Source organism: Motacilla alba, chromosome 3 (genome assembly GCF_015832195.1).
Source record: "Motacilla alba alba isolate MOTALB_02 chromosome 3, Motacilla_alba_V1.0_pri, whole genome shotgun sequence".
NCBI classification, from domain to species: Eukaryota; Metazoa; Chordata; class Aves; order Passeriformes; family Motacillidae; genus Motacilla; species Motacilla alba.
In genome coordinates this window covers 27,533,094-27,540,732 of record NC_052018.1, presented here as the reverse complement: position 1 = coordinate 27,540,732, position 7,639 = coordinate 27,533,094, and the positions used below count along the sequence as shown (strand labels likewise).

At 32.1% G+C, this 7,639-nt stretch overlaps 1 protein-coding gene across 3 annotated transcripts in view; it reads left to right on the top strand.

The window, feature by feature from the left end:
* Positions 1–1,094: 1,094 nt before the first annotated feature.
* EYS (eyes shut homolog) overlaps positions 1,095–7,639 on the top strand; it is a 789,226-nt gene continuing 782,681 nt past the window's right edge. For all 3 annotated transcript variants that reach the window (XM_038131819.1, XM_038131820.1, XM_038131818.1), the window contains exon 1: positions 1,095–1,243. The gene's annotated coding sequence lies outside the window, so the exon portion shown is untranslated. The remainder of the gene's footprint in view (positions 1,244–7,639) is intronic.

Sequence of the window (7,639 nt, the reverse complement as noted above, 5' to 3'; positions counted from 1 at the left end):
CCATATTGATCAAATGGTCTTGTGTGATGTTTGGTATAGACCTTTGAAATGGCAGTCCTTTCTGCTCTATTTGGAGAGTAAAGTTGCAGTGGTCTTATCTTTGAAGGAAAGGAGTTGGTTTTGTGAGTACTATAAACAGGCTTTCCAATATTATGTAATGGGAAATGTGTTTGTAAAATTCCTTGGAACAGAAGACTCTTAATTAAATATATAATATTTTTTCTGTGTATTTATAGACGCTCCCCAATGAACCAATATCCTGGAGCTCAGATGAACTACCAAAAAAGGAGACACATTTGATAGAAGAATCATGAGTTTTGTTTTCAGAGAATATTTTTATTATATTTGTTAATCTACAAACAATCAACTAACTACAGAGGTAAATGAAGTTCAGAAAGATTTGTGAAGTAAAAAGAGACTTCATAGAAGAAAATGTTGAGCAGACAAATACATGCATTTTGACAGATGATACTTTACGGTTCATGCTGCTTGTGTTCAGAAATACTGTTTCTGAGTTGTACTACTATTTTGCAACTTTTATCACAAAATAAAAACATTTACAAAACTAAATGACTGAATATGAAATAAATCCCTGAAATTTAATAGTTCCAGGCCCCTGTGAATCTGGAATTTTTTGGAGATCTTTCCTCTTTGGATCCTTTTTTGACAGTAATTAATGAACTTAAAACACATGAACTTAATTTTTTTTTTCATTTTTATGAGTTGTCAGTTTAAAAATATATTATTTCAGGAATCATATATATATAAAATCAAATATTTATCAGACTGAAATATAGTATTAATATTAAAAACTTTACATATTTACATATTGAGTAAGGGTTTAGGAAGATTAGTTACCTGCATTGAGAGCTTCCAGGCAGATTATGTTTCAATTTTTTTTTTTAACATCAATATAAATTCTTTGTATCTGCTATAAAATTAATATATTTGAGGCAATGAAAGGATTCCTCTGATAAAGCAAATTGAAAACATTTGGAATCCATTCCTATTTCTTATCAGCAGCATGCTGTCTAGTCCCTCAAGCAGACAATCTCTAGTACAATACCATCTGATGCTGTCACTAAATCCTCAGCGTCAGGTTTCTGTAGCAACAGCAGAGCTCTCTCTTCTTCACTGTCTGCATGTGAAACCCAATCTGGAACAAAAACAGTTAATTTTATGCTGTTTTTCTACGTTTATTTGACAGCTTAAATCAGAGACCTTCTGTAGCTGGAAATAAGTGGTAAGTAGCAGTTAAAGTTTGTGATTATTAAATTGTGGGGCTGTATTGTAGTTGTTGATGTACACGCACACCAGATGGTGGCCTGCTGTATTCATCACCAGATTAGAAAGATAAAGTCTGGGCTATATGTAGGCCCACACACCAGCTTAAGAGTTTACTTTGTAATACATATTAGCTTTTAGTACTTATTTAAAATAGCAAATCTAAAAAATCTTTACTTTGATTTGATTATAGATGTGACAAGATGAAAATATTCCCAAGGTGTTTAAAGTTAGTTTTGATGTTGCTGTTTTCACTCTCTTATCCCTCTCCAGGCCAACGATAGCTAACCATATACAGGTTATATTGAGTTTGCTTGGTTTAGGAGTTAATGTTCAAAGAACAGACAACAGTCTTTGACTCAAAATAAGCAATGACAATTAAAAACTGTGACCAGAAAAAATGTATGGCTTTCTTACAGAAAAAATGCAAAATGTTTCTGAAGGGATTTTAGAAATTGAATGTTTGTACTTATTAGCATATTCTAAATAAAAGCTTTTCTGTGTTCACTAAGACCAAAGAAAGTGTCTTTCAAAAATATTTTTTTTCATTTCTAAGGCAAAAAAATTACTGAAAGTCATTAGATCAGTGAACTAGCATGGAGAGTTCCCATATCAGAGGAGTTGTGGGTTTCATTTTACTAATTATCTATTCTTTCCCATTATATTTTTAAAATCTTATTGCAACGTATGATTTCAAAATATTCATGATTGTTTTAAGGAATATTTCTTAGATACAGTATCCATTTTATGAAAGCAACATAGATTCAAAATGTAGTTGATACTTTTTTTAAAACATTGTCATAAATAAGCATGAACCACTGTAATTTCTGGTGAACAAAATTTGATCATGGTAAGTATGAAAGCTATGGCATAGGTTGAATCAAAGAGCTGCTACTGTGCCTTTATTGATCAAGTTAAACCAAGACATTAAGCGTTTATACTTCTGAAGATTTTATGAAAAAACGCAACACAGGTATAGTAAGCATTTGTATATAGTATAAACATTTGTTTATACACATATGAGAATATGTTTAGTTATATTTTGTTTAGAAGGGATGTATCTGAGATGAAGAGATACTGTAGCAAGTATCAAGAACTTTAACAGTCTATATTTTTAGCTTTTTTGAGGCATCTTCAGCCATGACTTCTTTATATATTTGTTTTGTACTAAAATAATACCATTATGTGTTAGACTAATCTGTATATAACTGTGAGTGCCATTTAAAATATAACTATAATTTCATGTTTAATTTTTAAGTATTTTGCTAAATAGTTCTGCTGACTAGTAAGAAGTCTTTGAGAAGTTTCACTAACATATGATGTTTATCTAGTTCAGGGTTAAACCTCTTTTCTGAAGAAATCAGGACAATAATGGTAGTTTTCCTAGGACCTTTTCAATTAATATCAGTGGTAGCCAGCTTTTGCTAAGAATGGTATGATATGAGGGAGAGGATATTCACATGAAAAGCACGTAAATATTTACTAATAATTTTGCCCCATGGTTGGGTATTTGAGGCTAGATGGAAACATAATTTATTTGTTTTATCATTATGATATTGCTTGGTCTGGATCTTAATCTTCCCTGTCTCATTGATCTTAATCTTGATTATTTAGTTTGGTTGATTGTTTTTTTTTGGTTTTTTTTTGTTTTGTTTTTGGTTTTTTTGTTTTGTTTTGTTTTTAGATTATAGACAACTAAAAAAAGAATAATGAACAAATTTGCAAATATTAGGAAATAATGAATGCATTTACCAAATTTGGGATAATTTCCTTCCTGTATATGTTGCAGAAAATGTGTTTCTGTTTGCACACAGGTCCATCCACTTTTGCCTACATTCTTATATAATATCAGTTAGCTGTTGCAAAAGTAGAGAAGAAATAGGCAGGCTGTAATATTTACCTTTTCTAAAAAGACATCCTCTTTGTGAAAATGCTGTGTAATGAATGTTGAAAATTACATAGTATGACATTCAACAAACATAAACCTAGCCATTTTGTGTTCCTAAAACCATTTGGGAGAGCTGATTTTCTTTCCAGTGTCATACGTTGTCTTGATTTGTGGTTTCTGATTTTTTCTTCATAAACATTTGGTAGATAAAGAGAAGATCTAGAAGAAAATTAGATTTATTATAGAGAGAGCATGGCGACAGACACTGACTTTATACATGCTGTAATATGAGGATTTCATGTCCATACTTCTGCATTTTGTTTTTATCTCCCCATCCTTTCAGTCTTGCTTCCCTTTTCTTGTGCCAGTCAAGTTAATCACATTTGAACTGCGAATTCCAGAGGCTTATATTTAGCTGTAGAGAGTTGATAGAGAAAAAAAATAATGCCATTGGTTTCACAAACCAAAGCCACTTATCTGGAAAACAAATTTATGATTATATAAAATATAAAATAATAGCATTTTTATACAGAGTTGCAAGCTTTTAGTCATTTTGTAAAATAACTAATTTTTTATGAAGTTAACAAATCAAAATGGACAGATGATCAATGTCAAATCTACTGGAAAAATGCCTGTGCAAATGGAATGCCAGATTAGATAATAATCTGTCACTCAAAGTTTTGATGACCATGTGTATATTGCAAAGCATGTCTCAGACAAGAATTGTAGTAAAAGTCACCTTCATCCTAAATGAATGTAGCATAAATTTTTCGCTAAAGTGTGAAAGATATTTAAGGTTAATAAAGATTTCCAAGGTACACAATGGAGAAGCTGTTATTAGGTATAAATATATCTTCAACATTGACTTTCTGGATTGGTCTAATCATTGCAACAATTATAAATGATAATTACTATTTATTAAATCAAAAGAGATAAAGATTTTCATTTTTTTTTGTGAACAATATTGATTGTTGAATGTTGTAAAATACCTTGGCATACTTTACATTGCCAAGACACTCCTGTGCTTGTAGGACCCTTCTCATCCCCCAAACTTCTACTAGTTTTCCTTCTTTTGTATGACTCCCAGGAGTGTGTTCTTTTGGAAATCTTTCTTTGGAAGATGCTAGCTGCCATTGTTTTATGTATCAATACAACAGGACTTGAATAGAGTAATTACACTATGCAGCCTGAAAGCAGTGGTTGTGGAAAGCTGCTCACACAAGTGGCTGCAAGGTAGGTAATATATGGCCTCTTTTTTCATTCATTAAATACCAGTTGCTTCACAGACTGAGTGGATGCTTTTTGCATGTCTAACAGCTTACAGATAGATCACTGCCAGTGCATGCTATCACTCCAAGGAAAAGGAATCAAGTGGGTTCTATTAAAATTAAAAAAAAAAGGGGGGAAAGAAATTAGGTGTGAAACAAGAGTTATGCATCTTGGCCTTCATCAGAAGAGGAAATTTAAGAGGCATGGAAGATTTTAAAGTGATAAATGAAAGAAGTGATAATAGGTTCTTCCAAGATAGGCAGTAATTTTGAAACTGTGGAGCTGTTTCTCTTTTATAGTTTAGAAATTAACATGGCAGGATTCTTCTGCTTCCTGCAAGGTCTAAGCTACTTCTTGAATTTTCTTCAGGAGTGTCTTAGCCTTTAATTTATACAGTTATGCCTTTCTCATCTTGCTCCCTGAATGGAACATATTATGAAATTTGTGTTAGCTTCAACAAGATCCCCAGAATTTAAAGAATTTTATAAGGATGCAGAAAATTTAGAAAATATCTGAGCTACTTAGGGTAAAAGGCTACATTTCTTCCTTCATGAAATAGCATTTACCTTGCAAATTTTGAAGTAGAAATTATATACTCAGTCTTAAAATGGGCAAAATTATGGGTTTCTCTTGGGGGAAAAAATTTTTTTACCATTCACATAAATAAAGAAAACTACATAAAATCATATAAATTTCATAGAAAAAGTGGGATAATTTAAAGTAAAAATTTTCTTATTCAAAATCAATCTTTTCAATGCAGAATTAAAATTAATCTTTTTCAATGTTGAATTTAATAGAATTAAATAACATCTTTATTAACAATAAAACAAAGAAAATAGGTTGGATGGATGAGTATTCTCACTGGTGAGAACAATGATATAATTTCTTTTATGCTGAACATTGGAAAGGGAGTTGATGATAATGGCAAAAATCTTGAACATAACTGTATGGGACAGAATTTGTGAATGTAACTTTTCAAGTAAAAGACTGTAAGGTTGCCTTAAAATATCTTTAACAGAAATATTTCATATTTGTGAAATATTTTTCAAGTAATATAGAACATTGTTGTTAATGCATAACATAGAAAGTGATGTGTTTCCATGAATATAAAGCTAGAATATGGAAAATGGGAAACAAGAAATGGAAGCAATGGAGTTTCCAGTATCTGATGCCCATCACAGGACTGAATATATTTTTTTTCTACAAAGCATGACTTTGGCAACTCTAAGTATGCACTGAAATGTAAAGTAAAGAAACATAACAGGAGATCAGCTAAGATTATCTGCTTTCCCAGAAAAACATGCCCAAACAAAGAGAAAACATTGTTTCTGTGAGTGGAAAAGGAAAGAATGAATGATACTTTCTTAACATCTTCAGAATTTTTTGTATATTTTTAATATATTTTTAATATATTTTTAACATGAAAACATTACTTTAGCCCAGTGTGTAAGGTAATTTTCAGTGTAAACTGGTAACAATTCAAAGTTAAAATAGGAAAATCCTATTTTATCCATACTTTAAAATTACTGCTCAGGCACAAAAAGGAACATTCACAGGAGAAGTGCTACCAATAGAGCTTATCAGATAAAAATAGAAATTAAATAGAGTTCTGAATGTCTCAACTCAAATTCTGTCTGGTCCTACTCACAGCTCTTTAATGGGAAACATAAATTTGAGAGGAATATTTGTTTTTAAGATGAAACACAACAGTTGTTCAAAACAAATTTGGAAGGGTGCTGGGAATTGTGTGCAAATGTCAGACATTCTGCCTTTCTGTGTCTGTGGTTGCATTGTTCAGCAAGCTTCAGTACCACACAGCAAGTGTTGAAATGGTTCTTGACAACAAAACAATGTGGAAGACTTGGTATTCACTTTATGCAGTTCAAGATTTTTTATTTTGGATTAGCTCTAGTTTCTACCTGGGGACTTTAATGCCTGTTAGCATTTGGCTTTATTAGCTACACACTGGGGCTGCATGTTTTGGTTTAATTTCATTGGAAAGGAATCCTATTCATGCGCTACGTGATGTGATCCGAAGCCCTGTAAGAAGGAACAATCAGGATATTCACTTAAAAACCACATTTCTCATCCAACAGTAAAGACTATGTAGCACAGCTCCTCTTTAGCTAGAGCTTTAGCTCTGCACTTTCCCATTCCTTTATACACTACTGTGTTTGAAATCATGTTCAGAAAACCAAAATGAAGAGCTGAGCAGTCTTTCTACTGAGTAGTGCACCCTTCTGTTTGATCTATACTCCTTTTGTAAAAATTTCATTTGCAGAACTGCAGAGAGATATTCTGGAGCCTATTAGTTGTTACCATGCTCTCTCTTTGCCATGAACTTGTGGCTAGTTAGCAGCTAATGACATCAGAAGTCACAAATTTCCCCTTGTTTTTACTACATCCCCCTCACCCTGTATTTGCTTCAGCTTTCTCTATGGGGATACAGTTTTGGGGAAACAGTAAAAAAAAAAAAAAAAAAAGAGGCATGAAAATTAGGAAGTGTAAGAACACTACCACTTACTTTTGTAATTTCCTTCTTTTGTCATTTCATCCTTTTCAGCTGTGTTTTTTCAATGCAGTGTTCTTGGGAAAGGTTATGAAATCTATAGGAATCAGGGGCTTGAAAATCTTTACAAATTTTGGCGACAATACTTCCTAGAAGTTTTCCTAGAAAAATATTTGTTTGGTTTTTGGGTTTTTTTTTTGTTTGTTTGTTTGTTTTTTTAAATAAAGAGTTTGTCATTGTATAGGAACACTGGCTTTTCCTTTTCTAATGATCTCTATATTCATCAGATTAACTTCAGCTTGTTATTTTTTGTCCATGGAAGGGGGATTAAACTTGGTGTATAGACAGATATCCATGAGAGACACTGCTCTTCTCATCATCTCTCTGTGTTACCAGTATTATCCTATGTTCACTTTAAGTGAAAACCTTGTTGGACACTCCTGACATTTTGCAAAATATAAGGTAGCTCAGATGCAATGTTATTGATCAGAATTTCTTTTCTGTCCTTGCTGCTTTACAGCACTTTTTTTTTCCTTTACAAATAAATTATTCATTGCTGGAAGCAAAGTAATTATTTATACTCATGTACATGGAAGGAAGACACCTTTAGGCTAACTAATCGTTTAAAAGTGTATGTCCTTATCATTGTACAACTACATGGATGAATCACTTTCTGTTACAATGTGTCC